This window comes from Eubalaena glacialis, chromosome 2 (genome assembly GCF_028564815.1).
Source record: "Eubalaena glacialis isolate mEubGla1 chromosome 2, mEubGla1.1.hap2.+ XY, whole genome shotgun sequence".
Taxonomy (NCBI): domain Eukaryota; kingdom Metazoa; phylum Chordata; class Mammalia; order Artiodactyla; family Balaenidae; genus Eubalaena; species Eubalaena glacialis.
This window is the reverse complement of record NC_083717.1, coordinates 1820386-1843692: the sequence shown is the minus strand read 5'-3', so window position 1 is coordinate 1843692 and position 23307 is coordinate 1820386. Positions and strand designations below refer to the sequence as shown.

The 23307-nt window shown below is 44.5% G+C and overlaps 1 long non-coding RNA gene across 1 annotated transcript; it reads left to right on the top strand.

Annotated features, from left to right (window-relative positions):
• The first annotated feature begins 7066 nt into the window (after positions 1-7066).
• Positions 7067-10136, top strand: LOC133084776 (uncharacterized). Its single transcript, XR_009699458.1, has 3 exons — positions 7067-7153; positions 7775-7892; positions 8733-10136. It is a non-coding gene; the product is annotated as an uncharacterized LOC133084776 (long non-coding RNA).
• The last annotated feature ends 13171 nt before the right edge of the window (positions 10137-23307 follow it).

Genomic DNA, 23307 nt, shown 5'->3' with positions numbered 1-23307 from the left:
TAATTTATTTTTGGCAGCGTTGGGTCTTCGTTGTTGCGCGCAAGCTTTCTCTAGTTGCGGCGAGCAGGGGCTGCTCTTTGTTGCGGTGCGCGGGCTTCTCATTGCGGTGGCTTCTCTTGTTGTGGAGCACGGGCTCTAGGTGTGCGGGCTTCAGTAGTTGTGGCACACAGGCTCAGTAGTTGTGGCCCGCGGGATCAGTATTTGTGGCCTGCGGACTCTAGAGCACAGGCTCAGTAGTTGTGGTGCACGGGCTTAGTTGCTCTGCGGCATGTGGGATCCTCCTGGACCAGGGCTCGAACCCGTGTCCCCTGCATTGGCAGACAGACTCCCAACCACTGCGCCACCAGGGAAGCCCCAACTTCTGTTTTTGAAAAGTTTTAGAAACTTTGTCATTGGCACAAATAATTCATTGAACAGAAAAATCTTTCTCCTTCCGCGTTTTCTAGATTTAATGTTGGTGCCGAACCAGGGCATGGTTAAATCCCTTTGGGAAGAGTGTGGGGTCCATAAGAGACATCTTTTGCCCCATTTAATTCAAGGATTGACTGGATCCTTGCCTATTTCCTCACTTACCATTCCAAATGCATCCTTCTTAAAGCTGTGGGCATGTTGGAAAAGAGCAACCTCTTCCAGGGAAATTGGGGAACTTTCCTTTAGTCAAGATATGCACGTCCCCGGGATCCTTTGCTAGAGATTTCAAATAAATTCCACAAAAGCTCTGCGTGCCCAAGCCAAAGGACAGCCTTGGAAAGTGGAGTATGTAGAGGGGATGGCTCAGAGTGGCTCAGTTTCTTATAAATATTGGTTCTCTTCTCTACCTTCTATGAGCACCACCCTATACATCTTTTATCTCGTTTGGAATTCACAGCAATAGGATGAGAACTCTGGAGAAAGAAAGCTGTGTCTGTGTCCCAGCTCTAGGAACACCGTTAAGTACCAATTCTCCCATCTGGAGAATGAGGATATTATAAAGGTAGAATAAAATAATGCATGTCAAATTCTTAGCACAATATCTGGCACATAGTAAGCACTCAATAAATATTAGCTAAAAGTTACAAGTTAAATATTATGATCTCCACTTGAAAAATGAGAAAATAGGTATTCCGAGGGTTCCAGTAACTCACCCAGTAACTCATCCAGGTCAGGCATCTAGCTGCGAATGGGGTGAGAGGGACAGAACTTTGGTTCAGATCCAAGTCTTTATGGCTCCAAAACCCTATACTGAATCCAGGTTGTGTTTTGAGATCTGTTACTTCCTGACATAACAACAAAAACAAGCTGTCCCTCTATCTACCAGTTGGAGAGAAAAGGACTTCCTACAATACAACAAGAACCTGAGAATCCACATTTATTTTTGCTTTATTTTTTTTTTTTCACTCCCTTTCCTAAGTTGACTTGCTGGAAACTTCATTATTACTTCACTGCTTACTGATGGAATCCCAATTCGCCAGCTCAGAGGAAGAATGCTTCACCCTACGGTGTGGGATAGTACCTCTCTTTCCTGTCTTTTTGGGAAAGTTAATAAGACTATTAAGAAAAAAGTAAGCAAACATAAGACAGAAGTAGTCAGACTTCACATCAACCCATGTTGACTTTCGTGAGTCTGATTTACAGGAGTCCTTGATTGGATAAAGACAAAAAGCAAAAAGCTCACTCTGAATTTCCATCAAATTCCTTTTGAAAACAACAAAGGGATGGGCTTAAATATACATGAGTCAGAAACATCCGGATTACATTTCCAGGGAATTATCCAGGGATTTAAAAATTTAGAGGACGAGAGGTTTGGAAACCAGCATTCTGGGGTTCTAAAAAGCTTTCCAGCCAATTAGACCACGGGCCTTGCTTTGCCCTGAGATAGTCCATTAAATAGTGCCACCTAGACCCAGGTCATGGGGTCATCATGGTTTAAAGTCATAACTGACTTTAAACCATGGGGGCTTCATCCCTACTCTAGGTCAGCATGAGGAGATGGGAAGAGGGTCGTGTTGGAGCTGCATCCCTCCCCTTTCTCAGAGAGGCAGCCCAGAGTCTCCTTAGACTGGAGTGCGGGACCACCAGTTCCCTGCAGGCATCTTTTGTTGATCTTCCTGTTTAAAGCCAAAATTATCTCTGTACAAAACTTTTACTATTTTTAGGTACATTGTTGATTGTGAAACTGTAGTCTCCAGTGTTCATTTCGTAAACATACCAGGGACGAACGGACTGAAGTCCTGGCCGAGGGCAGTTGATGGTGAGCTCACAGGGATCTTGAAGCCCTAGACGTCTAAGGGGTTGGGGTTTGTGGGGGGACAGGGGGTGGGGTAGAGCTAACCTGGGGACCTGTGGGCTCGTGGGTGTCCCTATGCTTCACTTTCAGCTCTTCGGGAAAATGATGGGCCGCTGTCACGACGAGCCCTGAGCGCCTTCCCGATCTGGATGGAGAAAGCCAATCATCGGGCTCCGGGTCACAGCCCTCCTGTGCCCTCGCCCTCGTCCACACCCCCGGCTCCAGGTCTTCACTGCCCTTCCTGCCTCCGGACATCCTGGTAGAGGCCTAAGTTGCCAGGCCAGCCACCCTGTTCTCACTGGTGCAAGGAGAGGGACGGCGAGATGATACTTGAACTGAAAGAGAACGTGACAGACACAGTCTGCCTCTGCAACTCTCTAATTCGTGTCTCTCTTAAAATTGTCTTTTGGGCTTCCCTGGTGGCGCAGTGGTTGAGAATCTGCCTGCCAATGCAGGGGACACGGGTTCGAGCCCTGGTCTGGGAAGATCCCACATGCCGTGGAGCAACTGGGCCCGTGAGCCACAACTACTGAGCCTGCGCGTCTGGAGCCTGTGCTCCGCAACAAGAGAGGCCGCGATAGTGAGAGGCCCGCGCACCGCGATGAAGAGTGGCTCCCGCTTGCCGCAACTAGAGAAAGCCCTCGCACAGAAACGAAGACCCAACACAGCCAAAAATAAATAAATTAAAAAATACTTAAAAAAAAAAAAATTGTCTTTAATCCTCAGCTTCATTTATTCCATCCTGGCCTGGCCTCTTTGTTTCCATGATTCGGAAGAAGCGGCAAAGAGCTTGTGTGCCATCCAAGCACAGGCCGGGCTGCAGTGGCTCTGGGAGGGTCCCCAGCTCGCCCCCTGCTCTGTGGAGGCCCTGGCCCTGGGCCCAAGCCAGTCGTGGCCACTTTGTCCCCTTGCCAGGCCCTGCGAGTTCAGACTTTGTTGTAATTTACAGGCAAAGCTCCAGCCTCCTGTCCTGAAGCTCAGACTTGATCTCCCCCAAGTCCATATGCCAGGGTAAGGGAGCTGAGACCACAGAAAGACTCCAGCCTGGAATACTCAGCCCTCACCCAGGCACCCCCAACACCGCGTGCGTGAGAAGAAGCGGAAACGTCCACTGATCCTGAAACCCTCTCTTTAGCCACCACCCCACGTGGCAGGAACAGGCTGTCCAGATGACCAGGATCGTGGGTCGAGAACACAGTACCTTAACTATATATAAAGTAGATAACCAACAGGACCTACTGTGTAGCATAGGGAACTCTACTCAATATTTTGTAATAACCTATAAGGGAAAAGAATATATTTATAACTGATTCACTTTGATGTACCCCTGAACCTAACACAACATTGTAAATTAACTATACTTCAATTAAAAAGAAAAAAAGAACACAGTACTTCGTGGAGGAAAATTCCAACCTGCTTCTGGATTCCCTGTTATACTCCCACAGCCAGTTGCCTTTTGAGATGAAACATGGAAGGTTTAAGGCAAATCTGCAAGTTGGAGCATGACTAAAAGTCCGAATGAAGCCTGGAGACGACAACTGTAATTATTAGGAGGATGCGTCACTTTTACCTTCTATTCCACACAGTGCTTAAACCCAATTACAGCAAACCGGCTTGCAATGCTTTCCTTCAAAGCTATTGCCGCACGCTCACAATGGACCGTCTTGTAAACCCATCAGAAGGAACTGTCTTGTGGCCTTCCTGCTGCTGCCTGAGCCCGCGTCCCGCTCCCTGCGACCTGCTCAGACACCTGGGTGTCCCAGACCTGCGTGGTTACCTGCGTGCGTCCAATACTCTTTTCTAGAGCTCAACACCGGTAAAACCAGGAAGATGATGTCTTACAAAATCTGCTGATTACTTTCAAAAAGACCATGGTTCCTTGTGCACCTGGCCTGGAATAGTACTACTTAATAGATGAACTCAGGCAGGGAAGGAGAAAGAAAATAGCACCCACACACACACCCCGCCCCGTAACTAGTGCCTTCCTTCCTTCTTCTCTTACACGGCAGGGGAAGGGTGGTGACGGACGCAGGATTTGGTGAGAGCTGGGCAGTCACGTTCTTGGCTACGTTTCCTTTTTAGGGTAAGGAGTAGGCAAGGAATATCTGCCTACAGCAGATAATACTAAAAGGGACATCAGCTTTCCCATCTTCCCTCTACCGCATTTTGCTGCTGATGATAAATAAGGCAGAGCAATCCTTTTTGTACATGCACCCCTACTGTGGAGCAATTGGTTGTAAAGTCAGTATGGAGACAGCATGCATTTTTTTTCCCCCCTTTTAAAGAGATTTTGAACAACCATCAGATTAGAGAAATACTGAACGATTGCATATGATGAGCCTGATTAGTACCCAAAGAACATCCCAGTTTGGAGTGGGAGCAGGTCCTGCTTTTGCAGGAGCCCACGCCGGAGCTCTCCCTTGAGCAGGAGAGGTAATTTACTCAAATGGCCCCTAGTGGCCTGAAGGCGTTACTGCAGCTTCATTAAAATTCACACGTATATTCATTATTGGTCTCTGAAGACGGTAGATTCTCCTTATGTGTTTAAGGATAATGAACCTGTTCCATCACAAATAAAACAAATGTACCTGGAATTAGTACACTGCATTGGTTTAGCTGGATCACTAGGAGGAGCCCTTGCTTTTTAATAATAGTTACAAAGTCATCGGTTACTGAGCTCAAGGATACCTTTTAGGTTAAAAAAAAATGTAAAGATTAATTTTGAACAGACAATTATCAAAATAAGAAATTTATATTCTTGCTTGTTCCAGAAAGATTTTTGGCCCATTATAGAAATAAGTAAATTACAGAAAGATGTATGAAGGAAATGTAGGATAAAAAGGATATAAATTGGAGCTCTGAACGAGGTTAATAATTCTCTCTCTCTGTCTCTCTCTCTCTCTCTTTCTCTCTCTCCTTCCAAAGGATAGTAGATAATATTCCCTCCTGTTTTAAAATTTTCCCTCTGGGGCTTCCCTGGTGGCACAGTGGTTGAGAGTCTGCCTGCCAATGCAGGGGACACGGGTTCGAGCCCTGGTCTGGGAGGATCCCACATGCCGCGGAGCGACTAGGCCCGTGAGCCACAATTGCTGAGCCTGCGCGTCTGGAGCCTGTGCTCCACAACAGGAGAGGCCACGATGGTGAGAGGCCCGCACACCGCGATGAGGAGTGGCCCCCACTTGCCGCAACTGGAGAAAGCCCTCGCACAGAAACGAAGACCCAACACAGCCATAAATAAATAAATAAATAAAATTTAAAAAAAATAAAAAATTTTCCCTCTGGGGTTATACTTTTACTAACCCAGTGCATTTTTTGAGTGTCAAGAGATTTCTCTCAGAAATAGGGCACACAATTATGAATATTATTTTCCACTTCCCATTTATAATACTTACTGTATTAACTGCATATCAATAATCTTAAGTTTCATAGTGTCCACAAAACTTTATGGTGTAACAAATTTAAAAATAAACAAGGTATAACAATAAAACCCAATATATCCCTAGTTTCTACTTTATATTACAAACGCTTTAAGAGCTCCTAAGCTTATACTTAGTTGAAGTCAGGCTAAAGAGGAAATAAACACACTTTTTCACCTCTTATTTCCAGAGATTCATGCAATGAGCAAGTGTACTAGCCCATGTTTTTCTTTTTTCAGAACTCACATAAACAATACTCCAATCCAAAAGAACAAGACAGGAGAAATGAAAGTGAAATTACAGGGCTTAAGACTGTGAACCTAAATTCATAGGTTTTCCGCAATTTTCCTTTTAGATGGGCAAGGGCACCCTTACCAACTCTTTACTCTGAGCCCAGGTTCTTTCCTTCAGGATTATGCGCGGGCTTTCTGACTCCTGTGATTTTTGTTCTCTTAAAAACATTGGTCATTCACGATGACTAGGAGGCTGGTTGGCTTTTCTGTGTCTAAAACAATTGTAAACTGTAAAACTGCCATTTCTGTCATTTTCCATGATGTTACAGAGCCCCATCAGCTTGCTCACTTCAGCATGCAGTGGTCAGGCAAAGGGGTGTTTTGTCATTTCTCTGTTTTCTCTTCCCATCTCCTCTCTTCCATATTTTCATAATGAGACACAAAGCACATCACATGTGAGCCCAACAGCAGGCTGAGTTTAGATACAAGCCCTGGGGGCAGCGAAGAGCCTGAGGTGGGTTCTCAGTGGCCAGGAGCCTTCAGGGAGAGGCAGGGCCACCAAGTCTCAAAGCGTTTGGGAAGAGCTAGCTTTCTTTTATTAACTTGCTGTGAAGAAGTAATGGTTTTTGAAAGACATACGTTTTTTAAAAGTCAACATAATGAACTTTAACTGCTCTTACTTCCCTGAACAGAATGACAAGCTTGTGGAAAAAAAAAAAAAAAAACTAACATGCAAAGCTAGGTCATATGACATACATAGAAACATTTGTTCCAGTATCTAAAAATGGTACCTCTCAGTTAGAATTCAAACCCTTGTGTCTCTCTAAGTTCATCTGAAAGGCAGACAAAATCAATTAGTAAGCCTTTCACCCTCTGGCAAAAAAGGAATTTCTACAAGAATGCCTTCCAGAAGTGCTCCGTTGCTGGACTCTTGGCTGTTTGGCTGACGTGAAGGCAGAGACACAACTTTGGGGCCTCCCCAGGGGCCGGGAGCTGGCTCCATTCTGTCTCCCCTCCACCTTTGTCGGCTCAGCTCTCCGCCCCCAGGGGGAGGACCACGGGCACGTCCCGATCTGGGGTCAGCTGTCAGGAGACAGATCTGTTTAATATTTAGCTTTGAAGGGAACTGGCTGAATCAAAGATGAAAAGGATCAGCTCCAAGTGATGAGGAAAAACAAAAACAAGTCTCGATTGTTTCAATATTTCCAGAGGAAAATCAAAGGATAAAGTCAATGCAGGTAAGAGGGAAAGAGTGAGAGAGAGAAAAGGATGGGGGAGGGAGGGAGAAAGCGAAATAGAGGGAGGGAGGGAGGAAAGAGAGGAAGAAAGGGAGAGAGAGAAAGAGAGAGATCTCCAGAAGTCCCCAGTACTCCCTATGTCCATCTGCAAGCTTGGTTTGGTGCACGCATACTGTCGAGAAATACAAGTAACACCCCACTCTCAATGATAGTTCTGGAACAGAGCTTCCCAACTTTAATATGAATACTAGCCTCCTGGGAATCTTGTGTAAAATGCAGATTCTAATTCAGTAGGTCGGGGGTGGAACCTGTAACTCTGCATTTCTACCAAGATGCGGGTACTACTGATACTCTGTCCCCTGGGGAACAGGGTCCAGAGCACGTCGGCTTTCTTGAACAGGGAAGACATTCAGCAACCACAGCTTGCGGAATACTGACTGTTTTAAAACCATCCCTATAGACAGGTGAAGAAATAGACTATAAAGCTGCATATAGGGGAATAATGAGAAAGAAAATGTTCAAAAATATATCCACAATTTTTTTTTAAAAATAGAAGTTTCGTGGAAGGAAAAGGAACAAATTCAGCATGATTTTGATTCACCCCAAATACCTATTTTTCAGGTTGGGTCAATTTTTGTGACGACACGAATTGAAGTAGGTTCGGATTTTGCTGGGATGTCGTTCCAGTGCCCACCATCCCCCACGATGACAAGAGCAAAACATGAGCATCTTAAATAAAGTGGGTTGACTTTTCACGATAAGTAATAATACTTGTGAATTTTCAAGGGGGAAGAAAATAAGGATATCAGGGGAAAAAACAGACATGATCACATAGATTGTTCCAATGTATAGTCATGTATAGTTTTCAAAGGAAAAAGAGAAATGTAAGTCCCTATTTTTTTTTCTTGAAATGTACACAAGGAAAGCTGCTGGAAATTTCAAAATCACTCCAGTCATTCTTGGCTAAAGTGCAATGAAATTGTGAAGTCTGGCCTCTGAGACTTTCGGAAATAACTGTACTCCCTCACCCCACCCCTTTCCTTCTTTTTTAAAAAAATTTATTTTTTTGAAGTATAGTTGATCTACAATGTTGTGTTAATTTCTGCTGTACAGCAAAGTGATTCAGATATATATATACATATATTCTTTTTCATATTCTTCTCCATTCTGGTTTATCACAGGATACTGAATATAGTTCCCTGTGCTATACAGTAGGACCTTGCTGTTTACCCATCCTATAGGCACTACTTTGCATTTCCACCTCTTTCTTTCTTAGCCCAGACACCCCATAATTCTGTGAGGGCCAGGAGGCCATTTTGGCCAACTGTGGAAGCTTCTAGATCATGAGGCCCCACTTGATTTCCTCCTACCCTGTATATTCCTCAGACACACAATCCTTAGAAAACTGAAAGCTGGTCAGGATCCTGAGATCACCTAGCCTAACCTCTTCCTTTAATTTACTAGTTAAAAATTAAATAACACTTGACTACGTGCTCGGTGTGAAACACAACTTCTTTATTTTATATTTGCAATATTTTGCCCTGTCTTGTAATTATGCGCATTCTGGCATCTTCCCCAGGAAAACGCCAGCTCTGCGGGTACAGCGCGCAGCCGTCCTTCTCCGCAGGCCACACGGCGACCAGCTCCGAGCCGCGCACGCGGCGACCCCCGGACAGAGAGCCACTGACACGACGTGAGCGCGGTGCTCCCTTCCTTCCCAGCTCACCTCCAACACTGCGACGCGGACGAAACACTGAGGGAAGGCCTGAGGGGAGCCCAAAGGACGGAACTTCTCACACAAGGTGACCGTGGAGAGCAGGCTTGAACGTGGCCCCGGGGTGGGCCACCCCCGTCGTGCCAGGATGGTTCAGTCGGTGAAACGGGTTAACGCGGCAACACTGGCTGCCAAGTCACACATCCAAGACGAGGTTATAAAAAATGCTGCAGCTCCCGCCTAAGGTTCTCTCCCGCTCCAGCTCTTACTCTCTCCTTCGTGGCCCACTTGCTCTGCGGGAAGCAGGCTGCCATGCTGTGAGGGGCCCTGTCGAGAGGCCCCCCTGCTGAGGGACGGAAGCTTGGGGCTCACAGCCAGGGAGGGTCTGAGGTTCCTGCCTGTAGCCATGTGGGTGATCTTGGAAGATGCTCCCCTGTCACACCTTCAGATGAGACTCTAACCCAGCCAACAGCTTGACTGCAGCCTGCTGCAGGACCTTGACTCACTGCCACCCAGCGAAGCCCATCCCTAATTCCTGACCCACAGAAACTGCAGCATAAGAGGTGCTTGTAGTTTCAAGCTGCTAACTTTAGGGACAATTTTCTAGGCAGCCAGGGTAACAAATACCATGTCTGCAGGTATTTTGAGGGGTACAGGGAGGAGCCAGGTTACTAGGCCACCTGTGCTCGTCCAAGAGACGCCTGGTGGGTGACGGGGGCTTACCTGGCTGGGACCCTGGGCGGGGGTCACCTGTCCTCCAAGGTCCTTCTTGTCCAGCCGCTGGCACCTCGTCCCTACGACATCTTGGTGCCCCGGGAGATGCTATCACATTTGAGCTGCAGTGTCATATATTCTGACTCTCAGTTCTGTTATTTCCAACAGGTCATCTGCCTGGTAAAGAACCACATCCTAGAAAAAGCAGAGCTGAAATGTGTATAATAGGCGATAGCTTTATTTATTTTCAAAATGTTTATTTGCAAGCTACTAGGTCTTTGGAGACAACAAAGGCAATTGGCTAAGGTCATTCAGCTAAGGGAAAGAGAGATTTGAAACAGAACCGGGTATCTAGACTCTAAGGTCTGACTTGGAAATGGTAAGAATAAATGATTCATGGCAAGAATAAATAATGCATTTAAATTAAGTATTAATTGAAATTAGTCAAGCTGAAATGATAGGTAGAATTAAAACTGGTAAAATTTATTTTACATTTTAAAAAAGTTATCATTTGGGTGATTACTAATTTAAATTGCTGCCCATCAGATACATGAAATTTGGGGCAATTTTACCATATATCTAGGGAACACTGGATTGCCTGTTAATGTCTTATTTGGTCATCCCATCCACTTTTACCTATTTCTTCAAACAAGCACTCATATAACACTTATTATAGTCAGGCTATTTTCTTTCTTTTTAAAAAAAAAAATTAATTTATTTATTTACTTTTGTTTATTTGTTTTTGTCTGTGTTGGGTCTTTGTTGCTGTGCGGGGGCTTTCTCTAGTTGCAACGAGCAGGGGCTGCTCTTCGTTGTGCTACACAGTTTTCTCATTGCGGTGGTCTCTCTTGTTGCAGAGCACGGGCTCTAGGTGCGCAGGCTTCAGTAGTTGTGGCACGCGGGCTCAGTAGTTGTGGCTTGTGGGCTCTAGAGCGCAGGCTCAGTAGTTGTGGCGCACGGGCTCAGTAGCTGTGGCTCGCGGGCTCTAGAGTGCAGGCTCAGTAGTTGTGGCGCACGGGCTCAGTAGCTGTGGCTCGCGGGCTCTAGAGTGCAGGCTCAGTAGTTGTGGCGCACGGGTTTAGTTGCTCCGCGGCATGTGGGATCTTCCCAGACCAGGGATTGAACCTGTGTTCCCTGCATTGGCAGGAGGATTCTTAACCACTGCGCCACCAGGGAAGTCCTTATAGTCAGGCTATTTTCTAAGTGCTTTACATACAATACCTTATTTAATTCTTATCGAAACTCTATGAAGTGGTTACAATTATTGTTCTCATTTTGAATACAGAGAAACCGAGTCACAAAGAGGTTAATTAACTCATCTCCTTACCAGTGATCTATTGCTACACAACAAACCTCCCTGATACAGTGACAAAGCAACCACGATGATTAATTTTTCTCACTCCTCTACAATTTTGTCAAGGATCTGCAGGAATGACTTGACCCTGCTCTATGTGGTATCAAGTGGGGCAGTTCAGCTGGGGGCTGGGGATCCACTTTCATGATGGCTCCCATGGCAGGAAGTTGGTCACCTGGGAGGTCAGCCAGGGGCCCTGGTCCCCTCTGTGTCAGCTGGTCCGTGGCTGCTTGGGCTTCCTCACAGCATGACAGCTGGGTTCCTGGAGTGAGTGTCAGCAGAGGACCAGGCAGCAACACATGGCACTTTATGACTTTGTCTCAGGAGTCACGACGCATTCCTTCAACTACATTGGACCGACCGAAGCCGTCACAAAGACCCATCCAGATTCAAGAGGGGGAGAAATTGCTTCCATCTCTTGATGGGGGGAAAGTCAAGATTTTAAAAGATTCTAGAATAGCACGTGCGATGGGCAATGTTGTGGCTGCCTTTGGAAAATACGATCTGATACACGTGCTAATCGAGCTACATAGAATGTATTCAAACCCAAGCAAGCTAGCTTCAGAGTCCGTGCTCTTTCCACCAGAACAGTGTCTTTCCTCTTCCTCTGATGCTTCTCCTGTGAAAAGAAGAGCGACATTTATTATCTCTTTTATCCACAGCAGAAGGCCTTTCTGTGTAGGATTACAGAGATTTTTATCTCTGACAGAAGTCATTTGAGCTTTTTCTTACTCAATCCTAAAAATAAAGCAAATAACAATTTTCAAAGTGCTTTTGAAAATATAAACTGTGTAGGCATTCTCCCTCTATAGCCAAATATTCATCCCAATCACCCAAGGAGCCTGTGGAAAATGTAGGTTGCTGATTCCCCTGCAGAGATTCTAGTTTGTAAGATTTGGGGGGAGGGCTCAGAAATCTTGACTTTTCTTCAGCACCTTGAGTTATTACAATGCAGAGGCTAAATACCACACTTTGAGAAATGACTTAGACATTTTCCATTCTTTTTGGCTGGCCGGGACCTTTAAATACTCCTCCTGTGTTTGGGAATTCCCTGTCTTATGCGTCAGTGCCTCCAACCAGCTCCTCCAGCCTTCCGTGCAAGCAGAAGCATGCTTTCCCAGCCTCACTGGCAGCCAGGGCGCAGGGGATGGCTCCAGGCTTCAACCAACCAGACACAGCCACGTAAGACTGTGTCAGAAGGCTATGCGCCCCAGGGCTAAGTGGAAGCAGACACCTCAGGCTTCTGGAGACGGCAGAGACAGCCTTTCCGGGAGGAGAGGCCCAAACTCAGTAACAGAAAGACAATTTTCAGTGTCTATGACCTGCAGTCTTTTCATTTTTTTTCAAAATGGTATTTTATTGTTGTAAAAACACTTAACATGAGATCTACCCTCTTACCAATTTTTTAAGTGTACAGCACATAGGCACAATGTTGCACAGAGATAGCTGGAACTTATTCACCTTGCGTCACTGAAACTTTATGGCCATTCATTAGTGGGGCCATTGCATTTTTCACTGGACTGGTTCTAGCATGTGATTTAGGCACTATTCCTGGAAGCATTGCTTCCAAGACTGTTCCTCTGGTCCTTCCAGAGAATCTGGAGAATCTGAATTGCTAAACATTTTTCAATAAACTCTGTGTCTACTTAAGCATGTTGAGGAGGGTTTCCATTGTTTGCAACTGGAGAAGCCTGATTGACAACGGTTGGTATAAAGCATTTCATGCTTTGAAGTCCTTGTTATTATCATTAGTCCCAAGAGACAGCAAAGTCTATGCTTAATTGACATCATGCTTCTGCTTTGGTCTTGGTTTATGCTGGTTGCTCTATATGTATAGGTAAATGTATAAGTACGTTTAGCTGCATTGATGGCAGTGCCCTCGCTGATTTTTTTAGGTGTAAATTTCTAGAATATAGGGCTCTCATCTCTTTGGCTGGTTTTGCAAAACCCTAACCACTCCACCGTATATAAATAACTCACTTATTATAAAACGAGCCTCACCGATTCAATAGGGTCTCAAGGTACCCAGATAAATGCTTGATTAACAATAAACATTACTAGATATAACAAACTGCACAATAATAAAAATAATTGAGACAGTACAGCAGAGTTTGTTCTAATGAAATTTGCCTTGTAATGAAATTTGAAGCACAATTTGAGCCAGTCCTTATATAGTGGCAAAGAAAGGCAGAGGCAGAGAAATGAAGCAAACTAAAACTGAAGGGAGAGTATTTGTTTACAATTAACCAGATTAATCACAGGTCACTCCAGGGAAGCCTCCCTCAGAGTCTGTCTGTATTTAGACAGAGGCTCATGCTAGAGTGTGTGAATCATAGGCAGCCTTCAGAGCCTCGGTACAGCAGACTGATGCTCCAATGTTGCTAGTTTGGGGTATAGAGGCAGGAATTGTTGTCTGATGGTATATTACAGGAAAGTGGAATGAGCTTTTGAACAAGCCAAGGTAAGGCAGTTCCTCAAATAGTAAAATATAGATAAGTTGAAAATGGGAATAAAAGAAATAAGCTTTTGCTTCTTAAGGTGACTATCTTTTCTATGATTTCTCTGAGGGTTCATTTTCTGTTGCTATTAATGTACCCATATTTCTTACATAGATGTAATGTGCCCGCATAAAACAACCTAAACACTTGGGGCATAAAGCAGAGCTCATTATCCTAAAACACCAATAATTCACAGTGACAGAATAACAAAATACAGCCACCCCAGTGCAGACCGCAAAGATGGTGTGCTAGTTGTTAAAATGCTGTCTGTCAAGTGTAAACCCATCCTTTTATATTTGGCTCTGTGATGCTGGGGCAGGGTCTATGTGAGGCTCCACCAGCAGGGGGCAGGAGAGAGGGTGTGAGGCTCCCTGAGGGAGAAGAGACTGGCTCCTCCTGCTTGAGTCTCTCCCTGGGCAGAGGCACTTATTCCAGTAGCAGCCAATGACTTCAGCTGGCAGCTTTTCCAGCACTCCTAGAACCAGCTTTATTGTGCCCACAGTGACACCTGGGCAGCTGGGACTTCCCTCAAAGTTCCTGAGGCAGGAGCACCAGCAGGGCCCCTTCCCAGAGGTCCCAGTTTGGCCCCTCGAGCCTTCCTCCAAGCTTCTACACTTTAGTAATTTCATCCTTTTCTCTTTGATCCTCCAGCTCTATCTAGAGGTAGTAGCTCTAGTAGCAACAAAGCCATTGGTGCCTTAGGGTTCTTTTTCTGCCTTTAGAATTCCCAATATCTGGCATACACTTTCCAGTGCTAACTTCTCTCTTCTAAAAAAGCCAGGGTGGTTCCTACCACCTGAGTGGACCTTGATGACAGATGGGCTTCAGGCTGCCTCCCTCCTCAGATATGTGAACATTGAAATCTGTTACTGGTCTGAATCTCAGGAAACATTTTCCTAACAAACATCCTGGAATTAGACTAAGGCAGACATGTTTGATACATCTAGTCAGTTTAAATTATCACCAGTTTAAAGAACTCTGTTCTCAATGTATTATGATCTTCTGTTTGGGAATTCCTGAGCCAAGAAATCATAAAATTTTGGACATTTAAAATTCATCTAATTGAATTTCCTGACATAGAAGAAGAATGGACTCCAGAAAGCTGAGGTTATTCACCAAAATTCATTATTAGCAGTAACGACTGGACTTGTGTACAGACCTTTCAGCCATACCACTTACAGAACCCCAGAAAAATGTCTCAGTGGAAGAAATGACAATGATAGCACCCTCAGGACAATTTGAACAAATTCTCTTGCTAAAGACTACCAGAAAATCTGAAAAACTATTTTAAAAAATCCTTGAAGGTATCAAAAAGCTAATCTATATAAGGTTTCATCAAGCCAAATCAAGAACAAGACAGAAGCCTCATGAGGCTCTGAAGATTAAAATAGCTGTGCAAGGCTCACCAAGTGTGAAAGTCTCTCTCCAAAACCCTTAAATCTTTGGTTGAGACTCAGAAGAGATGAACAGCAGGAGAAAGATAATTTAGTCCTCAAATGGATTGCAGTTCAGCTTCAGATCATCTGAGTAGCAAGGAAAATCCTAGTCCCTGAAGTTGGATTAAGATGATTCAAGAGTATTAACGTACCCAGGTGCCTGGAAGAAGGAAAAAAAAAAAAAGAAAAACTCCTCTGGAAGAAAAATTCTCATATAATTTCCATAGTTTTTCAAATACAGTGTCCAGTACAAAGATAAAAGATGTCCAGGCAAAAATGAGACAAGACGACATAAATGAAAACCACAAAAAGATGATGGAATACAGACATAATGCAGAGGGACTCCAGATAGTGTAATTACCAGACAGTCTTTAAAATAACCATACTTACTATGTTCAGGGGGGGTGGGGAGAAAGATTGAAAACTTTGAAAGAGGATTGTAAAATGTGAAAAATGACAAGATTTGAAAAGGAACCAAACAGAAATTCTAGAACTGAAAATTTTTAAACCAAAATTATGAGCTCAACAAAGGAGTATAAGAGCAGTTTAGACACAGTTGAAGAAATTATCAGTGAAGTGGAAGATAAATCAAAAGAAAATATATAGAATGAAGAGCAGAGAATCAAATGGATAGAATATACAGAAGTGGAAATTAGAAAGAGAATAATCCCAAGTAGAAAGTTGAGATGCAGGAAGAAAGGAAAAACAATAAGCATGGTAAATATGCGGGTAAATCTAAAGTAAAACTGTACAAAACAATACTGTTTATGCTTTGTACTCTTTAAAATATGTATGAAATTACTATTACCACTTCCTCCCCCATGAAGATGACAAAGAAGAAGAAAGTAGAGAATGAGAAGGAAGAGGAGGAGGAGGGGGAGGAGGAGGAGGGAAGGGAGAGGAGAGAGGAGGAGGGGGAGGAGGGGGAGGAGGAGGGAGAGGTACTCACTCAGCCCAGGGTGAGGCTGGCTCCTCTGTCTCGGTGTTCCCACAAAATACTCTGGCCTCAAATAAATAGATGCGGTCTGTAGACTGAGGGTCGCTGCTGAAAAATTTGTAATTTTGTTGGGTGTTTTAAAAAACAGAGTGAAGTAAGTCAGAAAGAGAAAAATAAATACCATATGCTAACATATATATATGGAATCTAAAAAAAAAAAAAGTTTCTGAAGAACCTAGGGGCAGGACAGGAATAAAGACGCAGACGTAGAGAGTGGACTTAAGGATGTAGGGAGTGGGAAGGGTAAGCTGGGGCGAAGTGAGAGAGTGGCATGGACATGTATACAGTACCAAATGTAAAATAGATAGCTACTGGGAAGCAGCCGCATAGCACAGGGAGATCAGCTCGGTGCTTTGTGACCACCTAGAGGGGTGGGATAGCAAGGGTGGGAGGGAGACGCAAGAGGGAGGGGATATGGGGATATACGTATACGTATAGCTGAGTCACTTTGTTATAAAGCAGAAACTAACACACCATTGTAAAGCAATTATACTCCAATAAAGACGTTTTAAAAAAAGAAAAGAAAAAAATGCTTTTCATCATGAATGAATGTCTGGAAAGCTCTTCCTCAGAGAGCTGTGTGGCCGAGTCCTCCCCTCAATTAGGTCTTGAAATGCCACCTTCTCTGTGATGCTTGTCCCAACCATCCTATTTAAAATTGTAAGCCCTCCCCTGCCCTAGAACTCTCTATACCTCACTCTGTTTGAGTTTCTCTATACCTCACTGTATGTTCTACAAAATATCGTAGTTGGTTATTTTTTTATTCCTATCTCTTGCCCCCACGAGGGAAAGATTTTTGTTCTGTTTACTGTTATCCTCATAGCGTAAAACAGTGCCTAGAACTTCCTGGACATTCAATAACTACTTGTTGAATGAATGATTTTGTACCATTCAGAAATTAACCCAGTTTAATGCTCATCGATACACACATGTACATACATATTTTGAAGTATAAGGTTTTTTACACCCTAGCATAATATGTACTTTCTGCATAGAGATGTGTTTTAGTCTTTGAGAACCCTGTAACACTAAGGGTCATACTTGTAGCCGTGGAACCCCATCCAGGGCATCTTACCTTCTTAGAGCAAGTCAGCCCCTCTCACTCTGGCCCTGACCTCTCACGGAGGGGGGAGGTATATTCTCCCTCTCTTCCTCTTCCATCCACAACCTGTTTTTCTTCCCTGACACATGACATCCTTAATCCCTTTCCCCCCCTGACAAAGGCACTGATTTGTATGTTACAGGGAGACCCAGGGGAGCCAGGGAGGGGTGTGGCCAGCTCTCAGTCTGGGAGGCATGACCATAGCTGAGCTTGAAGGCAGCCCAGGGATGCAAGAAGGGCTGAGATGGTGTCAGAAACTCTGCCTGAGACTGGACTTTGGTCCAGATGCCCTCCATGTTAATGTGACCACAGTTGGAGCAGAGACTTGGAGGATGTGATTCTGTATTCAGAGATCCGCCTTGTTTATAAGGCAGTTCACAGTTTGACAAAAGCCGTCCTTCCCCTAGAGAGGAGTGTTGGATTTGAATAACTAAGTTTGGCAGCATGAGCCTCCCAGAGCGAGAAATGTCTGAAACCCAAACAGATGACTGCAACGAAACACGCAGCTCTCTTTTGGGAAAGAACCAGAGAGAAGAAGGGCAATTTTAGAACTGGTCAGCTACCTGCTGGGTCCCATCTTGAGCCAATGAACACATCAGCCTTCAGGTGTCACCCTACCTGTCCCTTCAAAACCCTACAGAGCAGAAACAAGAATAAGCCCCTCCCCCACCCTGTAATGCACCCTCCAGTTTCACATGTAGGTCCTGAGGGGACAACACTCTTCTTCCACTTAAATACCCGCCCCCCCTCCCCCTGCCACTAACCCTAGAAAAAGGACAGCAAATCCAAATGTGGCAAATGTGTTTCCTCGCACAGCTGTTAGTGCCCCGTGTGCCTGGGGGCCCATCCCCGGAGCATCCCTGCAGGCAGCGTAAACAGCATGCCGTTTGTCTGGGGCTTACAGTTCAGTGGGCAGAAGTGACTCACTGACATAAGAAAGTGCCACAAATCCATCAGGGGTGCGGTCAGTACGGATATTTTGGCCCCTCTTCATGCTTCAGCAAATGCTCTCGATGGCCGTTATCTTCCTCTGTTCACCCTCGTCGTCTCAACAACCTCACAATGGAAACTGCATACACTTCAGATCCAAACAGAGTTTAATAAGCCCACCCTCCTCTGCGAGACCCTAGGAAAGTGTCTACACTGGGATAGAAAGACCTGTCCGTTACGCTCAGTAATAGGAGAAGGAGAAAAAAAAGTACTAAGCCATTTTGTTTATTATCTCCTTTTTGCTCCTGTTTCTCCAGGTATCCTCGGGCTGGGGTGGGGGGGCAATCTCAGCTGAAGTCTGGCTTCAGAGCTCCTTAAGCCAGGCTCCATTTCCTCCTGGTGACACCCTCCTGAGTGCCCTGCCCCATGGCAGCCAAACACGGAGGGGCTGGGGCATCTCTCATCTGGGCCACATGGCTTCCATGGCCAAAGATTTACTCTGAGTCAGACCTTCACATTGCTGTGCTCTCTCCCTACTGCTTTCCGTTATGGCTCTCTCTTCCCAGGCACAGAGGAGAGAGAGAAAAGAACTACTTTAGAAATATTGTGAAATATAATTTAACTTCATACTCAACGTTTTTCCCCCTGCCCGTCTTTCTTTTCCACTATTTCCCTCTCTCCTTCTATGGATTTGTTCCGACATGGGTCTGCATCCCCCAAGGACAGCGAATGTCCTATCTCTTGGCTGTGTCCATTTTTGACGATGTAACCCTGAACCCTCAGCTCCCCAGTATCATTTGCATTCACATCCTTCCTTATGATTTCATGATTCTGGACACTTTGCCTATCTCCTCTTCTGAGCTGTAAGGTCCCTGAAGGTAGGGATAGGATTTTATTCGTTGTAGTTGTTGTTGTTTACTGATATTTAAATTTTTTAAAATATTTTTAAAGTTTGGTGAGGAATGAGATTTTTTTATTACCTCTTTTTTATTGAAGTATAGTTAATGTACAGTAGTATATGTTACAAGTGTAAAATATAGTGATTCACAATTTTTAAAGGTTATTCTCCATCTATAGTTATTATAACATATTGGCTATATTCCCTGTCATATAGTATATCCTTGTAGCTTATTTTATACATAATATAATAGTGTACCTCTTAATCCTCTACCCCTCCCCCCTTCCCTCTCCCCACTGGTAGCAACTAGTTTGTTCTCTGTATCTATGCGGTTGTTTTTTTTTTGTTATATTCATGTGTTTGTTGTCTTTTTAGATTCCACATATCAATATAAGTGATATCATACAGTATTTGTCTTTCTCTGTCAGACTTATTTCACTCAGCATAATGCCCTCCAAGTCCATCCATGTTGCTGCAAATGGCAAAATTTCATTCTTTTTTTGGGGGGGGGCAGGCTGCATAGTATTCATATACATATATAACACTTCTTTATCCATTCATCTGTGATGGACACTTAGGTAACTTCCATACCTTGGCTACTGTAAATAATGCTGCTGTGAACATTCGGGGGTATATATCTTTTAGAATTAGTGTTTTTGCTTTTTTTGGATATATGCCCAGGAGTGGGATTGCTGGGTCATATGGTAGTTCTATTTTCCGTTTTTTTAGAAACCTCCGTACTGTTTTCCACAGTGGCTGCATCAATTTACATTCCCACTAACAGTGTATGAGGTTTCCAACATTTATTATTCCCTTGGGTAGACTTCCGATTGATATTCAGACCATTGTTTTTCTGTCATGCAAGGCAGGGTAAGGATCAAGAATCCCTCTCCTTTTCCCATCAGAGAGAAGGAATCTGATCCAATATACAGGGGAGAATAAAAAAGGAAAGAGAAAAGAATGGGAAACAGGAATAAAGGGGGAATGGAGGCAAATTCTTTGTTCAATCATTTATTAAGCACCTACTATGTGGAAGGACTTCTCTGGGGAAAGAGAAATGAAGAAAGCTTGGCATCAGAGAAAGCCAAGGAAAGGAAGGACTGTTAATTATGTCGAATGCCAATGAGAAGACAAGTCAGATAAAAACTGAAGTGGTCATTGGATTTGATGGTGAGATAGTCATTGCTATTGTTGGGAAAAGCTTTGATGGAATGGGGGACACAGAACGAACACTGTGGTAGAACGAGGAGCAAGTGGAAGGTGAGGAAATGGAGACATTCAGTTCAGACAACTCTTGAAGGATCTTGACTGAGAAGAAAATCAGAGTCAAAAGGCTGGAGGGAAACATGGGGTCAAGGAATGGGTTTGTTTGCTACTCAGGTTTTCAGATGGGAGACTCCTGAACATGTACAAACGCAGGTGAGAAAGAGCCATTTGATGGGAGGTGCTGCAGATGCAGGAGGAGAGATGAGTTGAGGCTTCTAAGGAGCAGGAAGGGGATGGAGTCTTGAGCAGCTGGGGTGGGGTTGGCCATGGGCAAGAGGGAGGACGTATGTCCTCTTGGGACTTGAGAGAGGGAACAAGGAAGCGCAGAGTGTGGGGAAATTTACAGGGGGGAGAGATGCAGTGGGTTAGAATTTGGGAGAGTTTCTGCCCAATGGCTTTTGTTTTCACTGTAATGAGGAAACTGGGTCATAAGTCAAGAGTGATGAGAGAGGTGATGAATAGGGACCTTAAGAAGAGAGAAGAGGTTTTAAAAGTGGAGAATGTCAGAGAGTCAACCGGAGAAAGAGAGAAGGATGTGGGAGATGGTGAAAAGAGAGTTCTGTGGCTTTCCCCAGCAGCATCCAACAGCCCAGGAGCAGGATTTACCTAATGGAGGAGAATGGGATTTGAGAAGGTGGGTGTATTGATTCAGGGCTGGCATTTGACTGAGTGAATCTGACCCAAGTACAAGCACATTAACACTGATGTTTTGCAAAAGAGCAGCAGGCACAGGTAGGGAGGGCAAGGAGGAGAAAGCCAAAGGGAGAGAAAGACCTCTCCGCAGACCTGTAGCATCGTTCCACGAGAGCCTGGTCCCACACTGCCTCCCCAGAGGTAGGAAGTTTTCTGGAAAATCTAAGCAGCAATCAGGACAGCTGCTTAGGTCTCCTACCCATCTCTTCCCATCATCCCGGGAAACATCCCACCAGGTGACAGCACTGGGGTGGGGGACTCCGTGCTAATTAACAGTCTCGGTCACAAACACCCCGAGGCAGAGCTTACATACTCTTTGGGCCCCTTCAGCGCCAGGCTCAGATCCTAAATAAAACAATTTCACTCCAGGGCTAAACTCACCACAGCACCAATGAACCACAGAGTGACCAGTTGCTGAAACATTTTTCCATCAAAAGCACATTTGCCACTTAAACTATTTAACCTCACAGAGGCTTAATTTTTTCCTTTCTCAAAAGTGTTGAAAATCTGTTCTTAACTTAGAAGAAAACTGCCATTACAATCTTTAAGACTTCCTCGATTTTGACAAGGCAGAGGGAATTAGCACAAGCTGAAAGAAAAGCAAGGACGAGACAGAGAGGCAGGAAGAGTTATTTGTGGCCAAGCAGGTAGCACATAAAGATTGTCCCAGACTCTGATAATTTAGTGCTTCTGTGATGTGTGAATGAGGCCCTACAGGCCGGGGACTGCACTCCTGCTTTGGTTTTTGATCTCTGTCAGTAATGAGATGCCAGCAGCCCTACTTCAAAGCCTTAACTGATACAGATAATCTCCTGAAAGGCCCCCAGAATCTCAAGTGATCTCTCGGACCAAAGTATGCAGGATTACATAGACACCAGAATGGATGATGGAAGAGGTATTTCTTGTTTGATATTTGCTCTTTGATTTCTTTTAAATGTCCTCATTTTCAGTTTCCAAAGGGGCAGTCTGTAGCTTCCACGCCATTAACACCAAAGATTATTGTTGTCAGATTACGGCGAGGACCCCGGGACAACCATAAATTTTATCTTTCCTTTTTTTATCCCGACTGTCTGTAAAAACACTGCCAGTCTGGATTCGGTGACGAATGTGGTGCAGGGTAACAGGATCCAGCCTGCTGTGGAGACTGGGTTGTCCTGACAAATCCATAGCCTCTCAGAGATTACACTCGGATTCTTTTGAGGTTTAATCTCCTCTCTGTGCATTCAAAAGGCCACAGGCTATGAGAAACATGCTATAAAACAGCATGAACATTAGTTTCTTATATCCAATTATGCTTTGACTTGAAAGCATATAATTTTCAAGGCATGTTGTACCAGGAAACGTATTTGGAGTATTTTATACTACACAACATCACACTCTGGAAGCAAAACAGCAGGGCAAGGTCATTCCTCATGACCTGGTCTTTTGTTATCCCCAGGCATGAAAAAAGAGTAACACTTCAGTGCTTCAAGAAAACATGTAAGAGCCAAAGGTTAAAGGCAGTCATGGATGAATCTGCTCAAAAATTACTTGATACCCTCTTAATATACATACAATGTACTCGAAAGGATTTGTCACAATTAGAATACCAAGAAAACCACGTACTATATTGCAGTCTCTTCTGAAGGTGGGATGTGTGTCAATATCTGTCAGAACAGACACCCCAGCTGCGTTCCCAGACCGCCTCAGGGCTGGCAATATGCTGGTTGACCAGTTAACTGAGTGACTGCGACAGCAGAGGATTGAAATGCTCCCAGGTAACAAAGAAGCACCCAGGTGCCCCAGATGTAAGTCCTTGCTTTACCCAGAAGATGGAAGCTGCGGTCTCAGCCACAGTGTCCAGTATCCACAGGAGTTTGGTGACTTGACATTGCCAGTGTGGCAGAGATGGCTGACACTCACCCCATCCTCTTCCCGGGCTCACAGCTAGACTGCACCACCCCATCTCTTTGCATCTAGGCATCCACACGGCTTGTTCTCACCAATGGAATGTGAGCAGAAGTGATGCGGGTCTCTTCTGGACCGAGGCAGCTTAAAAGCAGGTGCGTCTCCTCCACTGTCTGTCTTTCTCCTCCAAAACTGAACGCCAAGGAGGATGAGGTCCTGGAAGAGGAAGAGCTGTACAAGAAGAAGACTGACGATGTGGAGAACACCACTGATTTGCACTGGACTGTGTTCTGAGCAAGAAATAGGCATTTACTACATTAAGCCATTGAGACGTGAGGGCTGTTTGTTACAGCAGTTAGTTTACTCTGATTAACGCAGAGAGTAAGAGTCAGAGCTGTCATCTGAACTCAGCTCTGTTTAAATCTAGGATCTGCTGGATTTTCTATAAGAGGTAGTATCTCAAAAATACAAATGCAGAATTTCCATCAACCGTAACTCCACGTGGCCTTCCCTGTGTTCTCGTCTGAGCTGGAAGCCTTTGCCTTGCTCCTGGTGTCCCTCATATACGTATTTTCTCTAGCATCTACCACATAGTAAGTGAAGAATGGAAGAACCATAGAGGTAAGTCTAGTAATCAGTAGTCACTCATTTATTGTGTATTTATT